At 34.1% G+C, this 19286-nt stretch overlaps 1 pseudogene; it reads left to right on the top strand.

Moving 5' to 3' along the window:
- The first annotated feature begins 1040 nt into the window (after positions 1-1040).
- The window catches only part of LOC120116802, a 37384-nt pseudogene continuing 19138 nt past the window's right edge, over positions 1041-19286 (top strand).

The following is a 19286-nucleotide window of genomic DNA, read 5'->3' as shown; positions in this document are numbered from 1 at the left end:
ATTTAAGTAATGTTTTAATTGCAATTTAAAATGTTACTGAAATCATTACAAATCATTCATGAAATGATGCATTTTAAAATACTTGATTGAAAGAGTTTAACAAGTGCAGGTATGTGTAGAATAGCTCGAAAATGGCTTAGGTATAGAATAAGTGATGTTTTGTATGAATAAGTGCCTACAATACTTTTTAAATGATCTCGGTGTTTAATGTTACAAAAGTTATAATTTTTTGTGTATGAGCTATGTTGTTAATTTTATCTGTTAAGTGAGACGTATTCTATTCTCGTAATTTTTAAAAATTTTATTTAAAATTAATAAATTAAAAATATATTTAAAAAAACACACAAAAATTTTGGAATAGCCTCGAAATTTTAAAAAACCTTCATTTCAACCTTTAAACCTACGTCAGCCACCATTTGTGTCTACGAAAGTCCACTTGACCTCACCTACCTCCTATGATCAATACCCCTATGAAATCGCAATCGATTGATGATCAATCAATGTTTATACCTCGCAAACCCTATGATAAAAATCGTGATCTCATACGATTCTAACGACCAGTTGGTAACAACTATGCCAACGTATGACTAGGAGGATGGCAGTGATTAAGTTGACGGCGATGGTCGTGGCCGGAAAAGGTGATGGTGGTAGGTTAGGTTTTTTATGGATTTGAGTTTTTTTAATTTAAGAGAAATTAGAGTTTTTTTTATAAATATAATCATATTTTTAATTTAAAAATTTAAAATTACCACAACGTGATACATGTCCCTTATCGTAAAAAAGTAAACAATAGTTAGAACTTAGACACTTAAACTAATAATGTTTGTACTTATTTAGATCATTTAAATTTTTTATAAATACCTATTCATCAAAAATATAATTTTAACACTTATTTTATAATTAAGCCTCGGAAAATAAGGACAAATACTATGGTGGAAAATGAAGGAAAAGAAGAAGGGTTCTTATCTAGAAGGCATGAGGCTAGAGATAAATACCTTGGAATTCCATTCTCAAGTCAGAACTGGTTTTTGTTTTGTCTCTGATGTTTTTCTCTTACAATTAGTATTTGTATGGTCTGGAATCCAATGGCTGTTTCTTCTAAAATCGGAATCCCAATCCCTTCCAGTCATTCCACACCACACAGCCGTCTTCCTATGTCCTCCACTCTCCCCTACCCTTTCTTCTTCTACTACTCTTCCCCTTCACGCGCTCTCCGTTTCAACTCTTCTCGAACGCGCCCCCGCCTCTTCTCTCTCCGCCCCAAGGCCTCCGTCAAAACCCCCGCCGCTTCAGGTCTCTCTCACTACTTCCTTGGCCTTTGTGTTTTAAAATTCCAATGACATCTTTTTTTATTTAGTTTTTCTATGTAAATGTTTAGTTGGGAATATTGAATTAAGACAAATATTGTTATTGCCCAGCTTTTTTTTATCTTCTAGCTAACATGAAAATACTGCAGATTTTATTTTCTAATAAATTCTAAGAAGTAAAGGTTCTTGTAGAATGGTGAGAAGCTTGTGGCATTGTAGTACTTGATTTAAAAAAAAACAAAATCAGTTTTATGTTTGGTTTTTGCTTTTATTTTACTTTCCCAAAAATAGTCAAGTGTTTGGATTAATGGAAACAATATATATATATATATCAGCAAAAACACCAGCCAGAGTCTACGAAAGCAAAAACAATTAGCGAGACTAATGATCAAATTCAGCTTAAGTTGTTCAGAAAAAGTATAATTTGTGAATGGCGTCGGCGATATCAACTGCTGGCATTATATGAATTGTAAAAATGTACAATAAGGGAAGGAGTTTTTTTTTTTAATTCTAAGTGTTTATAACCAAATTACTTAGGGGCATGAGTAAAGGTTTCTTCGTGCAGGTAAATCAGTCGAGAATGTGGTGATCATAGGTTCTGGTCCTGCTGGATATACGGCGGCAATATATGCAGCTCGTGCCAATTTGAAGCCTGTAGTGTTTGAGGGATATCAGGTTGGTGGTGTTCCTGGTGGCCAGTTGATGACTACTACTGAAGTTGAGAACTTCCCTGGGTTTCCTGATGGAATAACTGGTCCAGATTTGATGGACAGGTATTTAAAAGAAAGATGAAAGTCTGGCTTTCTTGTTTGCTGAATTTATCAGCTACAACTGTTTCAACTTTCAACTAAATTGTATAATTAGATTCTTGATCATGCTTTGACTAGGATGCGAAAGCAAGCTGAGCGTTGGGGAGCAGAATTGTTCCTAGAAGATGTGGAACACATTGATGTTAAAAGCAATCCTTTTACAGTTCGGAATAGTGAACGTGAGGTGATATAGTTTTCTGTTGGCTACTTTTGTTGTTATGTTGACGTGGTTAAATTATTACCATTGTGAATTATTGGAACACATTTAAGTACTATCTGTAACTTGAATTGCCTCATTATGCCCGTAATGATCCTTTTGTCAAACTCATCTAATTAATTTTTTGATTGAATGTCATGCTAGTAGATGTGATATCAGCTTTTTTCTTTGGAACACCGTTTTGAGTTGAAAACTTATACTTTCTTGTTATGTTGTGCCCATAGGAGTACTTTTTTCAATTATATGATGCTACAATCCGCAGAAAGAGGAGAACGTTTAGTTGTTTACATTTTTGTTTCTTCCCATGTTAAACATTTGGAACTCAATTACCATTAGTCTTTCAATAAAGTTATTATGAGGCTTATTCTTTATCCATATCTGTTCTTTACATTTATTTTTCAGGTTAAGTGTTATAGCGTGATTTTTGCTACCGGAGCTACAGCAAAAAGGCTTAGGTTACCTCGTGAAGATGAATTTTGGAGTAGGGGGATTAGTGCTTGTGCAATTTGTGATGGAGCATCTCCATTGTTTAAAGGACAAGTACTTGCTGTGGTTGGAGGAGGTGATACAGCTACAGAAGAAGCAATATATCTAACTAAATATGCTCGTCATGTTCACTTGCTTGTTCGTAGGGACCAACTAAGAGCATCAAGAGCAATGCAAGATAGGTGAGTTTTACAAACTCTTATTTATGTTTAAAGTTTTATGGCCACTATTTTACATCGTAATTTAATCATGGTTTTTGAAGTTGCTTAGATGTGTATGTGCAATTGTTGTGATATAAATCCACATGGTATGCCTTTTCTTGCATATGTTAGAGGATGCTCAAATTTTTGTAATTAATATGTGGACCATATTTTATTTTTGGGTAAAATACACCAGGGTGTCACTAAACTATGCGAAAATGATCTTTTTGGTCACCGAGCTTTGAAAAGTTACAAAATGGTCCTTAAATTTATCGAATTGTTACAAAATGGTCATTGCGATGTTATAATAATTGTAAAAGTTTGATAAATTTAATGACTAATTTTTAATTGTTTGACAAAATTTAATGACCGTTTTGTAACTGTTTAAATTTAATGATCATTTGTAATGTTTGAAAGTTCATGGACCAAAACGATCATTTGAGCATATTCCAAACTTCAATGACCTCTGGTGGACTTTGTCTTTGATTTTTTTGGGTAAAGTGTTCCAAAGATTGCTAAACTATACTCTAATGATCTTTTTGGGTCATTAAACTTTTTGAACGGTTACATTAACTTAATGATTAATATCTCTTTTGGTCCCTCAATTGTAACTAAAATTTTTATTTTGATAATTTTTCCATATTTCTAAACAATAATTTTAAAAAATTAGAAAACTTTTGAAAATATATGAAAATTCATAATTTACTTTTTAAATTATATTTTTTTTAAAAAAATCAATAAATTCTTCAAAATTTGACAAAGATTTCACCAACTTGTATTTTGCCTTTTGAGTTAATAATATAACATATAATAATTCATTCTCATGTTATATGGAACATTTATTTTATTTTGACTTGTTGAAATCTCGACTGTTCTTCTGATTTGATAAAATCAATTCAAATAAACAACTATATGTTATTTAAAAAATTTATTCAAATAAACAATAATTATTTTTTTAGGCCAAACCAAAAACGGATTTGAAAAAAAGTCGATTCTAGTTTAATCCGACTCAATTTTTTGATGGGTCAAATTTTAATGGTTTCATGTAATTTTTTTAAGAAAAATCCTATCAGTTGAAAATTCAAATTGAAGATACTAATTTTTTATCCATATTATTATTATTATTATTATTATTATTATTATTATTATTATTAAATATATATTAAATATATATATAAATAATTAATTACAGGCCAATTACAATGGACCGCCCAGTTACAAACAAACCAGAACCGTCCAGAACAAACCAGAAACCCTAAACATTTGGGGGTTTCAGTTAGGGTTTCCTAACCCTAATCTAGCCGGCCGCCTCATCACAGCCGTTGGATCTAAGAGATCCAACGGTCCAGATTGCCCCAGATGGAAACCCTAGGGTCTGATACCCTAGGGACACGCGGCCGCCGCTGCTATCTCGCCGCCTCCGCCGCTGCCACGTCCCAACCGAAGACTCCAGAAGCTCCAACGCCAGCTGTCCACGCCATGGCTACGGGGTGAGTCACCACTGGTAGTCCGGTGATTCACCGAGACCCCATCTTCGGACCGGTCCGATGGCCACACCGGTGGTGGCTATAAAAGCCACCACCCCAACCTTTAAAAAAAACAGAAAAAAAAAACGGAGAGACAGAGAACACAGAGAGACGGAGAAAAAAAAAAGAGAAAAAAAAAGATATACTAAAAAATATACCAACGATCTCAGTCAACATCAACGCAGCAAGAAAAAAAAAGGAGAGAAGAGAGGAAAGAAGCTTACTCTGTCATCGGAGAACCCCAACCGTCGCCGGATACAACGAAAACCGAAGGTATTTTGTAGATCGCTCCGATTGGGAGCTTTTTAAGGAAAAAGAACACCGGAAACGGTTTAGACCGTCCCGATCTATATTTTGGTGGATTTTTGTAATTTCCGGCCACCATTAACGGTGGCCGGCAGCGGTGGTCGGAGCCCGGTAGCGGTGGCTGACCGGGACGGCTTCTCTCAGTTTAGAGAGAAGCCAGAGAACTCTTCTCTCTCTGTTTGAGAGAGAAAGAAAAAAAAAAGAAATGAGATAGCTGGCCCGAAGGGCCAGCCGGTTTGGGCATTAAATAGCCTTTCCCAAACGACGCCGTTTTGGGGAGGGCTATTTGTGTAATTTTATAAATGTTAAACCCTTTCCGTAATCCCTATGTTTTATATGTTTTACATTTTAGTCATTAAATTGAATTTATAATATTTTTAATTCAGTCTTCGAATTTAATTTCTTTTATTTTAATCCTTTATATTAAAATATATTTAGGATAATAACAGATTTAATCCCTTAATTTTAATAGATAATATTTTAATCCCTAGTTTATATTTTTAATTTATTTTAATCTTATATTCGAATTTTAAATAAGTTTATTTTAATCACTAAATTATTAAATAAGAAAATAGCATGTTTAATCCTCATAATTCTGATTAATTATGAATTGGTTTTTTTTATTTTACTATAATTTAGTCCTTTATTTTAAGTATTGTTTATTGCTTTTAAATATATGGCTATAATTGTATTTTTTATTTTACTTGTTTATATATATTTAAATATTTTTATTATAGTCATAAATATATATATATAATAAATAAATATTTATTTTAAATAAATTATTTTAATATTTATTTTTCAATATCGAAGAAAAGGACAGTCTTAATACAACTGGATGTCCTATTCTGGTATTTTAAAATAAAAAAAAATATATATAAAAATATTATCAATATCAAGAAAAAAGCTGTCTTAAGGCACCTAGAAGTTCTTTTCTGATATTTTAAAATAAATAAATATTTTTTATATAATTTTGAAATAATAAAAATAAATTAAAATATTTTGAATTTTTAAATTTTAATAATAGAGACAATTTATAATTAAAAGTACCAATTTTGGGCGTTGTAGGGGTGCTAATCCTTCCCTAAACGTAACCGACCACGAATCCCTTTTTATTATTAAAAAGAATGAATTTTTGGTTATAAACGCAGATCAGTTCATTTTTTATTAGTGTTTTCTTTAAAACTCTTTTAAAAAAAAATAATTTTTAGGTATTCGACCTACCTGACCCAAAAGGCCGATGGCGACTCTCAAATTATTTTCAAAAACATTTATTCACATCAATTTTCCAGCCAAATTTAAAATTTTGTGCCCGGACCAAAACCGGTTACGACAGCTTGGCGACTCTGCTGGGGAGCCTGGTCAAGCTTTTAAAAATCAATTATAAATTGTCTCTATTAATTAAAAATTAAAATTTATATATTTAATTTTTAATTCTTTCTTTTCAAATTTTTTTATTTATATTATTTTTATAATATTTATATGTTTTATTTATTTACAAGTATTTTATTTCATTATTTATTTTTCTGTCAAAAGTTTAAACATTTCTCCTCACACACAACACTTGCATTGCATAACATAAAGCTCTATAATTGAGTTGTCCCTTTTAAGTGGGAGTGAAAGCAACGTCTTCGTGAGAATTTATTCTCCGTGTCAGACCTAGCAAGTAACTTCCGGGGTTCATATGCTCTCTGTCTTCGTGAGAATTTATTCTCCGTGTCAGGCATAGAGAAATGTATCTCCTCGAATTGAACTCGATCCACTTTAGTCTGTAATGGACTATGATTGAGGGTTAGCAGCCAAAGGGGGCACTAACAAGGACAATTCGGGTACTTTTATTCTTAGATCTGAAACCCTACATATAAAAAACCTTAGAAACTCTTACGATCCGAAGTCATGCCGAAATTTTGTCTAAAATAGGTGTACACACAGGAGAAATGAATTCTGACTTTCTTGTTAATTTATTTATTAATTAAATTACATGTTTATTTAAATTATTTAAATTTAGAAAAGCATGTTTAAATAAAGAATATTTATGTAAATGTTATTATTAAATTTCTTTATTATGTAAACTAATTTATTTTCTTTTTGTGTGTTCTTTATTTTTCTGTTTGCATTGCATCATACATGATAAAAGACATTGATCCTTGTGTTAATTGTCTCATTGGAAAGCCTTCATCTATGGATAAAAAGTGTTCAAATCAAGTAATTCTAAACTCAGAAGTAAGACAGTGGGCTGAGGACTTACAAAGACGAGAAGGAGACAGCCTGCAGGATGATTATGTATCTGACTTGGCCAGTTATGCTCCAGTTTCACTAAAAAGAAATGATATGCAAGATTTGCGAAGCATTTGGGAAAGTTGGGATTCAAATAAAAAATTGCAGTTTTATCAGACTTACGGAGACATCCCATATTTGCTCTATGTAGAAGTTGATGATGAATTACTCAGAGCCCTAATTCAATTCTGGAATCCAGGGTACAATTGTTTCACTCTCAATAAAGAGGATTTGGTCCCTACTATTGAAGAATACACAACTTTGCTACATATAGATGGGGCTTTGGAGAATCGAATCTATTCAAAGTCAATTAAAACTCAACCCTTTCGAGTTAAATTAGCAAAGATTGCCGGGGTACGAGAAGAATGGGTGGTATCTCGTACAAAACAAAAAGGCGAAAACGAAGGCATTGCTTGGACCAACATTAAAGAACTTATTCAGAGTCATCCAGATATTAAAGTACGGTTCGATTTATTTGCTCTGGGTATGTATGGTATGGTCATCTTCCCAAAAGTATTGGGATATGTTGAAGCTGCAGTGGTAGATTTGTTTGAACAGCTATCGAAAAAGATTAATCCTGCTTCTGCAATCCTAGCAGAGACCTTCAGATCGTTAAATGCTTGTAGAAAGTTAGGAGGTGGACGATTCTCAGGGTGTACCCAGTTGTTATATGTTTGGATCCGTAGTCATTTCTGGAAGACAGAAAAGGTTTCATACCGACGCTTTAATACGGATTACTCACCATTAAAAGAATTTCTAGAGCAGGAATGGCCGAAAGAAATTAAGAAAGATATGTGGATTAATGCCTTTCGAAATCTGCAAAGCAATGACATTGTTTGGCGAGCCCCGTGGCAAATACAAAGGGAATTCATTTACAAATGTGGAAATTACAACTGGATAATGTTGCTCGGATTATGGGGAGGAATTGGATATGCACCACTTCTGGTCATAAGACAGTATGAAGGTCGTCAATTTGTACCTGTCACTGCTGGATTACAGTCATCTGAATTCACATTCCACAGCAAAAATTATAAAAGAAGGATTATGGAAGCCGTTACAGCTTGGAAAACAATTTTTTGTATCCGAGCTAAAGCAGCAAAAGAAATGCTAACTCCTGATTATGAAGAATGGAGATCTGTCAGAAAAAAACGAAAATATTCCTTTACCAGATCAAAATGAGGATATCTCTATGGAAGATCGCATTAAGGTGGTTCCGTCAGAGATTGAAATCTTGAGAGCTGAGTTTGAAGCAGAAAGAGAAGGCTGTCGAAAGAATTAGAACAAATGAGACAAGATAAAGCTATGTTGGGGGTTGACATTGAATTTCATTCATCACAATGTGCAATGTTGAGAAAAGATAAAGAAAAAGGTGAGGATGAGTACAGAGCCTTACAGAAAAATTACCAGGAGTTATATAAATCCCGGAAAGCATCAGGATCAAGCCAAGCAACAATACGGATGACCAGAGAATTGAACATCGAGAAAAGACGAGTTGAAGATCTGAAAGGAAAAAATAACCGTCTACTCAAAAGCCTTGAGAAAGGAAAGCAAAAAATGGAAGATTTTGAGGTTGACAGAAGAGAGCGAATTATAAAACACAAGGCTGAACAACCGCGAGATCATGAATGAAATGCAAAGAGAAAGGGATCGAGCCAAAGATTTAGAAGAGATAAAGAATGACATCTTTGATAAATTTGAAGACGAGAAAAATATCATATCCAAGGGATTTGAATCTGAAATGAACCAGTTGATTGCTGAACTTGAAGTCAGAGGCCAAAAGATGGAAGAATCCAATATTGAAAAAGAAAAATGGGAGCTGGAAAGAAAAAGTTTCAACACCAGACTTGAGGTAGAGCAGGAAGTGGCTATAAATTGGATGCGAAGATGCAGAAACAAAGATGTTCAGATCCAGAAGCTTAATCAAAGAACGCAAGAAGCACGAACAAAACTTGAAGAAGATTTGGATCAGTCTAGAAACAAAAATTCAGAGTTTAACACTTATATTTTGCAACTTGAAGAGTCATTATTTCAAGAAGTGGTTCGTCTAAGACCTAATGACCTCAAAGAAAGTAATGAGGAAAATGCTTCACTGCGAAGACGCATTAGAGATCTTGAAAAAATTCTGCACAATTGTCAAGTCAGAATCACTGAGTTGGAGCAAACTCTTGAAGGAACGAATGAACAATGGCAAAAGTCAACTAATTTCTATGTTGAAAGAAGTGAAGAAAGAAGTAATATGGTGTTTGAGGCCATGGTACAAATGAGCGAAGTTGCTAGATATGTTGGGGAACTAGCTGTTGAAGCCAAAATAATTGAGCATCACGTTGATCCAGTTTCTAAGTGCGGAAAGAAGGTGTCAGGGTTAATGAAAGAAATTATAGAGCTTAATAGGAAAGCTACGCCTTATCTGTAGTTCTGAACTATTATAAAGAAACTTTTGTATGCCGATGAAAGTTGTTCTATGACAGTTAACTTTTTGGGATCAATACCTTTTTTGCATACATACATTTTGCATACATTCATCATTCATTTCATAATTTTCTCTATGAATAAATTTATAATTTTTTATTATTAAGATAAAATTCATTAATTAAAATTTGAAAAAAATAATAAAAGATTTTTCAATCGCAGTTATTCTGGCCAAAGAGAAATACAACATCACTACGGTACTAGACAAGCTAATAAGAGAATTATGGAGGATAAAATACAGCGTATTGAGGAACAACATCATAAAGAACAAGAAGAAATGAGAATGAAGCTGGAAAAAATTGAAGCCAGTATTGCAAATTCACAAGACAGTATGATGAAGAAAATAGAGGACTTGTTTAAAAGGCAGGTTATCAGTGGAAAAATGCATGAAAATCCTGTATCTTTCGACCAAGAACCCATATATCCTCTAGTGTTTCCACCAGAACCAATTTATCATTCTGGTACTACACCTATACAAATCAATGCTCGTACATCTGCATTTCAAGAAGCCAAACCACATGAAAACCAACAAGTGGATCATGCATCTTCAAACAAAAATCCGCTTATATCCGATGTGAAAATAGGGGATCTTAATACTGAGCATTTGATCCCAGATTTGAATGAGTTGAATGAGAAACAAAAAGTAATGAAGAAATGACCAGACAGATCAAGAACTTAGAAGAACGAATGAAATCTGTGGAAATAAACTGAATCATTCTATGGGTTGATGCTAGTGAATTGAGTTTAGTTCAGACCTAATCCTCCCCATCAAGTTCAAAGCTCCCGAATTTGATAAATATGACGGTACTACATGCCCTTCATCCCACATTACTATGTTTGTCGAAGAATGGCAGGATATGTGAAGGACGAGAAATTGTTAATTCCCTGCTTCCAGGATAGTTTGACAGGACGGCTTTAAATGGTATACTCAATTGACCAAAGCCAACATTAGATCCTGGAATGATTTGGCTAAAGCATTTTTAGAGCGTATCGCCATGTAACAGACATGATCCTGATAGATGGACTCTCCAAAATTTAAGAAAAAGAACAACGAAACATTCAGACAGTATGCCCATAGATGGCGTGACACTGCGGCCCAAGTTCAACCACCTTTGTCAGAAAAAGAGGGCCACAATAATATTTGTTCACCTTGAAGGCTCCTTATTTAAATCATTTAATGGGGAATGCAACCAGAAATTTTGCAGATTTGGTCATTTTGGAGAACTCATTGAAAATGTCTTGAAAAGTGGCAAGATTGAATCAAATGATGGGTCTAGTTCCAAAGACCTACGTACCGGAAAAAGAAGAATGAAGTCAATAATGCAAATTCTTACAGCAAGGATTCATCGAAAAGTGTTACAATAACCCAGCCAAGGGTTAAGAAAGAGGAAACAAACACTAATCGAACAGAGTCCAGAGGATCTCGAAAAGAAAATGAAAGGTTGTCTTTTACACCATTACCAGTACCATATGCAGAGATCTATGATTCACTGTTAAAAGCAGATGTCATAAGACCTTATCCTTTGGTTCCCATGCAACCACCATTTCCTCCTTGGTACGATACAAAGGCACACTGTGTTTACCATGAAGGAATTACAGGTCATTCTATTGAAAACTGTTTAGCATTCAAAAGGGTGGTTCAAAATTTGATCAACTGGGAAGTTGGAATTCAATACACATCTGCATCAAATCATCCATTGCCAATCATGGAGATAAAAACGTGAATGCAATTCAGGAAGAGAACAGAAAGAAGCAAAAAAACTGACATTTCTGAAATTAAATCTCCGTTTGTTTGGGTATTCCAACAATTCTCTTTAGCCGGTATAATTCCACAACAATTCAAGCCAAAGCATAATGAAGGCAAGAATTATTGTGAATATCATCAGGAGAAAGGGCATAAAATTCAACTATGTCCTGAGTTTAGGGATTTGGTGCAAAAATTGATGAACAATAGAGAAATAGAATTCTTTGAAGAAGAACCAGGAAAAAAAGAAGATGATGTTTGCTCATCAGAGGATTCTAAACCTAGTCAAAGAATAAATGATCCTGTGATCATTAATGTGAAATCATCTACGGTGATTCCTGCACCAATAAAGCCGAAAGTAGTTATCACCACTCCTCTACCATTTCCATACAAAGATACCCGCAGGGTACCTTGGAATTATACTACCAATGTTTCAATGGTAGGAGGATCTGTTTCTCTAGAAAAAACAGAAAAGAAAAAAACAGAGTTTGAGTACAAACATCGAAGTCTGAAGCAGTGAGCGAAGTCGGTTTCTTTACGAGAAGTGGAGATGTTACTCTCCCGAAACATCCAATGCTTCAGAACAAGTGAAAGCCAAAGGAAAAGCCATAGCAATACCTCAGAAGGTATTTGATGATGAATCCCCTCCAGCATTCAATGAGCCTGTAACAGAAAAACAAGCTCAAGAATTTTTGAAATTTTTGAAACATAGTGAGTATAGTGTGGTTGAACAACTACACAAACAACAAGCGAGAATTTCTATTCTTGATCTATTGATGAATTCAGAAGCACATAGAAATGCTTTGATGAAAATTCTTAATCAAACATTCATCCTGAAGATATCCCTCAATAAACTTGACCGAATGTGGGACATATATCCGCTGACAATTATATAACGTTCACGGATGATGAAATACCAGAAGGCGGAATGGGGTCAGTAAAAGCTTTGAACATCACGACACATTGTCAGGGTCATGTATTGCCAGGAGTATTGATTGACAATGGATCCGCTCTCAACTTGATGCCTCTAGTCACACTTCAAAGAATGCCTCTGGATCAATCACACATGAAGAGTTATCAGAATGTAGTACGAGCATTTGATGGTACTCAAAAAGAAGTGCTTGGGAAAATGGAAATACCGTTGTTAATTGGCCCAGTCGTGTACAATATCGACTTTGTGGTGATGGACATCCACCCCACATATAATTGTCTATTAGGGAGGCCATGGATTCATTCAGCAGGAGCCGTTCCTTCTTCATTACATCAGAAATTGAAATTTGTTGTTGATGGACAACTAATATGCGTCGGTGCTGAAGAAGAAATCATTGCGTCTGTAACAAGCGATGTTCCATATATCGACACCAATGATGATGCTCTTGAATGCTCTTTTCGAGCTCTTGAATTTGTAAATGCAACCTTTATTGCAGAAGGAAATAAAATTCCATATCCCAGATTGTCTGATTGCACCAAGATGACAGTACAACAAACTTAGACATCGGAGCTAAAGCTGGGAAAGGTCTAGGAAAGAATCTTCAAGGATTTCAGTTCCTATCAGTAAAGATGAAAAAGATCGTTTTGGGCTAGGGTTTAAGCCCAATTTTCAGCAAAAGAACAAAGAGATGAAAAGAAGATGTGAAGATAGAAAGGCAAAATTGAAAGGAGGTGAAATCCTTTGGAAACACATGTCTTTCCCACAGTTGAAGACCATTCAGATCAGGGGGAACAATTAATGTAGAACAGCAGCTTGTTGAAGCCTTTAAAGAAGAAAGTTGACGAAAGATCAAGACATAGTCGAAGAAGCTATGAATGGATTATTTATCAACATGATCATGAATGACAACAAAACTGGCAAATACTTGGATAGGATTCGACCATGTCTTCCTGGAGAAACACTCACCAATTGGACTACTGAAGATCTTCCTATAGTTTTTAATATTGACGCAGAGTAATATTCAGAACTAATCTTTATGTTTAGTTCAAAAATATGAAAACTTTTTGTTATCTTGTAAAAGAAATTATGTTAAATATAAGAAATTTTCTTTAAAATTTTCATATGGCAATCATTCTTTACATTTTTTTTACATTTTTTACATTTATTTATTTCATAAATTTACTATATTCTTTCGGAAATATGTCCGACTTAAATTTGCAGGTGTCACCATGTTAATAGCATGTGTATTCCTAAATTTAATCCATTGATAAATTTAGAGCAGCCTATATGTCTGGAAGAAATCAATGGTTGTGAGGATGAACTGGAATGTGATGTTCCTACTGAACTATTAAGATTGGTAGAAAAAGAAGACAAACAAATTCTACCCCACAAAGAAGAGATTGAGACTGTGAATTTAGGAACAGATGAAGAAATAAAAGAGGTGAAAATTGGTACTACTCTGACAATCCAGATAAAACAAGAATTGATAAATCTCCTTCAAGAGTTCAAAGATATCTTTGCCTGGTCTTATCAAGATATGCCTGGTTTAAGCACAGATATAGTGATACACAAGCTTCCAATCAATCCAGAATATAAACCAGTCCAACAAAAGCTCAGACGAATGAGGCCAGAAATGTTGTTGCAAATCAAAGAAGAAGTGATGAAACAGATCAATGCAGGTTTCCTACAGGCATCTAAATATCCAGAATGGGTAGCCAACATTGTGCCCGTACCAAAGAAAAATGGGAAGGTTCGAATGTGTGTGGATTACAGAGATCTCAACAAAGCTAGTCCAAAAGATAGTTTTCCATTACCCCACATAGACACATTGGTGGACAATACTGCAGGACATACATGGTTTTCATTCATGGATGGATTTTCAGGATATAATCAGATAAAAATGAATCCTGAAGACATGGAAAAACAACATTTATAATCATGTGGGGCACATTCTGTATAAAGTGATGCCATTTGGATTGAAAAATGCAGGGGCAACATATCAAAGAGCCATGGTAACTTTGTTTCATGACATGATGCACAAAGAGATTGAAGTATATGTAGATGACATGATTGCCAAATCCCGAACTGAAGAACATATTCAAAATTTGAGGAAGCTTTTCCAGAGATTGAGGAAGTATCAATTAAAGCTCAACCCCGCTAAATGCACTTTTGGGGTAACTTCCGGAAAATTTTTGGGATTTGTGGTCAGCAAAAAAGGAATCGAGATTGATCCAGATAAAGTAAAAGCAATTCAAGATCTTCCACCACCCAATACAAAAAAAGAAGTTCGAGGCTTTTTGGGAAGATTAAATTATATATCTCGGTTCATTTCTCAATTAACTGACAAATGTGATCCAGTGTTCAAATTACTTCGAAAGAACAATCCTGAAGTCTGGAATGAAGAATGTCAAGAAACTTTGGATATTATTAAGAAATATTTATCCAATGCCCCAATTTTAGTATCACCAATGCCTGATAGACCATTAATTCTCTACTTGACGGTCTTCGAAAATTCGATGGGATGTGTACTAGGACAGCATGATGAATCTGGAAGAAAAGAAAAGCTATTTATTATCTGAGCAAGAAATTTACCGATTGTGAAATTCGATATCCACCAATACAAAAATTATTGTGCTTTGGTGTGGACTACTCGAAGACTCAGACAATATATGTTATACCATACTACTTGGTTGATATCAAAACTTGATCCTTTGAAATTCTTAATGGAATCACCAACTTTGACAGGCAGAATGGCTAGATGGCAGATGTTATTATCTGAGTTTGATATTGTATATGTCAACCAAAAAGCAATAAAAGGAAGTGTCATAGCTGATTTTCTGGCCAGTCGTGTATCAAATGATTATCAGCCTTTGAACTTCAATTTTCCCGATGAAGATCTGTTGTGCATATCCATGAATGAAGAAGTCAGAACAAATGATGAATTTGCAACTTGGAAGCTTTACTTTGACGGAGCATCTAATGCTTTGGGACGAGGAATCGGGGCAGTGTTAATTTCTCCAGAAAATATTTATTATCCCTTTACAAGTAGACTGGAATTCTTTTGCACCAATAACATGGCGGAATACGCTTGTGTCATGGGGTTGAAAGCAGCTATAGAAAGAAAAATCAAATTTCTCAAAGCTTGTGTCATGGGGTTGAAAAGCAGCTATAGAAAGAAAAATCAAATTTCTCAAGATATATGGAGATTCATCCTTGGTGGTGTATCAATTGAGAGGAGATGGGAAACAAAAGATCCCAAATTGTTGGAATACCGAAATTTTACCCTCAATTAGTGAAAGAATTTGAGAGAGTTACCTTCAATTATCTCCCTCGAGAAGAAAATCAAATGGCAGATGCTTTGGCTACATTAGCTGCTATGTTTCAAGCAACCAAGAAAGTTGATATGATGCCAATCAAATGCAAGTATATGAAATCCTGCACATTGTTATAGTGTGGAAGAAGAAGTAGATGGTAAACCATGGTATTATGATATTCTGCAATTTATCAAAAATCAAAGTTATCCACCAAATGCATCGGAAATTGATAAAAGAACCTTGAGAAGAATGGCTGCTGGATATTTTCTTGATGGCGAGATTATGTATAGAAGAAGCAATGATCAAATGCTATTGAGATGTTTAAATACCAGCGAAGCTCGAAACGTCATTGAAGAAGTACACAGTGGAATATGTGGAACACATGCAAATGGTCTTTCCATGGCCAGAAAAATAATGAGATATGTATATTATTGGGCTACTATGTACACAGATTGCATTGATTATGCAAGGAAATAGTGGAACACATGCAAATGGTCTTTCCGGGCACAAAATTTTAAATTTGGCTGGAAAATTGATGTGAATAAATGTTTTTGAAAATAATTTGAGAGTCGCCATTGGCCTTTTGGGTCAGGTAGGTCGAATACCTAAAAATTATTTTTTTTTAAAAGAGTTTTAAAGAAAACATAAAAAATGAACTGATCTGCGTTTATAACCAAAAATTCATTCTTTAATAATAAAAAGGGATTCGTGGTCGGTTACGTTTAGGGAAGGATTAGCACCCCTACAACGTCCAAAATTGGTACTTTTTAATTATAAATTGTCTCTATTATTAAAATTTAAAAATTCAAAATATATTTAATTTATAATTTTATTATTTCAAAATTATATAAAAAAATATTTATTTATTTTAAATATCAGAAAAGAACTTCTAGGTGCCTTAAGACAGCTCTTTTCTTTGATATGATAATATTTTTAAAATATATATTTTTTATTTTAAAATACCAGAATAGGACATCCAGTTGTATTAAGACTGTCCTTTTCTTCGATATTGAAAAATAAATATTAAAATAATTTATTTAAAAAAATTATATTATTATATATATATTATGACTAATAAAATATTTAAATATATATAAACAAGTAAATAAAAAATACAATTATAGCCATATATTTAAAAGCAATAAACAATACTTAAATAAAGGACTAAATTATAGTAAAATAAAAAAACCAATTCATAATTAATCAGAATATGAGGATTAAACATGCTATTTTCTTATTTAATAATTTAGTGATTAAAATAAACTTATTTAAAATTCGAATATAAGATTAAAAATTAAAAAAAATATAAACTAGGGATTAAAATATATCTATTAAAATTAAGGGATTAAATCTGTTATTTATCCTAAATATATTATTTTATATAAAGGACTAAATAAAAGAAATTAAATTCGAAGACTGAATTAAAAATATTATAAATTCAATTTAATGACTAAAATGTAAAACATATAAAACATAGGGATTACGGAAAGGGTTTAACATTTATAAAATTACACAAATAGCCCTCCCCAAAACGGCGTCGTTTGGGAAGGGCTATTTAATGCCCAAACCGGCTTTTTTCATCTTTATACTGATAGGAACTGAAATCCCTTGAAGATTCTTTCCTAGACCTTTCCCAGCTTTAGCTCCGATGTCTAAAGTTTGTTGTACTGTTATCTTGGTGCAATCAGACAATCTGGGATATGGAATTTATTTCCTCTGCAATAAAGGTTGCATTTACAAATTCAAGAGCTCGAAAAGAGCATTCAAGAGCATCATCATTGGTGTCGATATATGGAACATCGCTTGTTACAGACGCAATGATTTCTTCTTTAGCACCGACGCATATTAGTTGTCCATCAACAACAAATTTCAATTTCTGATGTAATGAAGAAGGAACGGCTCCTGCTGAATGAATCAATGGCCTCCCTAATAGACAATTATATGTGGGGTGGATGTCCATCACCACAAAGTCGATATTGTACACGACTGGGCCAATTAACAACGGTATTTCCATTTTCCAAGCACTTCTTTTTGAGTACCATCAAATGCTCGTACTACATTCTGATAACTCTTCATGTGTGATTGATCCAGAGGCATTCTTTGAAGTGTGACTAGAGGCATCAAGTTGAGAGCGGATCCATTGTCAATCAATACTCCTGGCAATACATGACCCTGACAATGTGTCGTGATGTTCAAAGCTTTTACTGACCCCATTCCGCCTTCTGGTATTTCATCATCCGTGAACGTTATATAATTGTCAGCGGATATGTCCCACAATTCGGTCAGTTTATTGAGGGATATATCTTCAGGGATGAATGTTTCAAGAATAGAAATTCTCGCTTGTTGTTTGTGTAGTTGTTCAACCACACTATACTCACTATGTTTCAAAAATTTCAAAAATTCTTGAGCTTGTTTTTCTGTCACAGGCTCATTGAATGCTGGAGGGAATTCATCATCAAATACCTTCTGAGGTATTGCTATGGCTTTTCCTTTGGCTTTCACTTGTTCTGAAGCATTGGATGTTTCGGGAGAGTAACATCTCCACTTCTCGTAAGAAACCGACTTCGCTCACTGCTTCAGACTTCGATGTTGTACTCAAACTCTGTTTTTTCTTTTCTTTTTTCTAGAGAAACAGATCCTCCTACCATTGAAACATTGGTAGTATAATTCCAAGGTACCCTGCGGGTATCTTTGTATGGAAATGGTTAGAGGAGTGGTGATACTACTTTCGGCTTTATTGGTGCAGGAATCACCGTAGATGATTTCACATTAATGATCACAGGATCATTTATTCTTGACTAGGTTTAGATCCTCTGATGAGCAAACATCATCTTCTTTTTTTTCCTGGTTCTTCTTCAAAGAATTCTATTTCTCTATTGTTCATCAATTTTTGCACCAAATCCTAAACGGACATAGTTGAATTTTATGCCCTTTCTCCTGATGATATTCACAATAATTCTTGCCTTCATTAGCTTTGGCTTGAATTGTTGTGGAATTATACCGGCTAAAGAGAATTGTTGGAATACCCAAACAAACGGAGATTTAATTTCAGAAATGTCAGTTTTGCTTTCTTTCTGTTCTCTTCCTGAATTGCATTCACGTTTTTATCTCCATGATTTGGCAATGGATGATTTGATGCAGATGGTGTATTGAATTCCAACTTCCCAGTGTTGATCAAATTTTGAACCACCTTTGAATGCTAAACAGTTTTCAATAGAATGACCTGTAATTCCTTCATGGTAAACACAGTGTGCCTTTGTATCGTACCAAGGAGGAAATGGTGGTTGCATGGGAACCAAAGGATAAGGTCTTATGACATCTGCTTTTAACAGTGAATCATAGATCTCTGCATATGGTACTAATGGTGTAAAAGACAACCTTTCATTTCTTTTCGAGATCCTCTGGACTCTGTTCGATTAGTGTTGTTTCCTCTTTCTTAACCCTTGGCTGGGTTATTGTAACACTTTTCGATGAATCCTTGCTGTAAGAATTTGCATTATGACTTCATTCTTCTTTTTTTTCCGGTACGTAGGTCTTTTGGAACTAGACCCATCATTTGATTCAATCTTGCCACTTTTCAAGACATTTTCAATGAGTTCTCCAGAAATGACCAAATCTGCAAAATTTCTGGTTGCATTCCCCATTAAATGATTTAAATAAGGAGCCTTCAAGGTATGAACAAATATTACTGTGGCCTCTT

Source organism: Hibiscus syriacus, unplaced genomic scaffold (assembly GCF_006381635.1).
Source record: "Hibiscus syriacus cultivar Baekdansim isolate YM2019G1 unplaced genomic scaffold, ASM638163v2 tig00110303_pilon, whole genome shotgun sequence".
Classification (NCBI taxonomy): Eukaryota; Viridiplantae; Streptophyta; class Magnoliopsida; order Malvales; family Malvaceae; genus Hibiscus; species Hibiscus syriacus.
The sequence above is the reverse complement of the archived record's forward strand: the minus strand, read 5'-3'. Positions and strand labels throughout refer to the sequence as shown.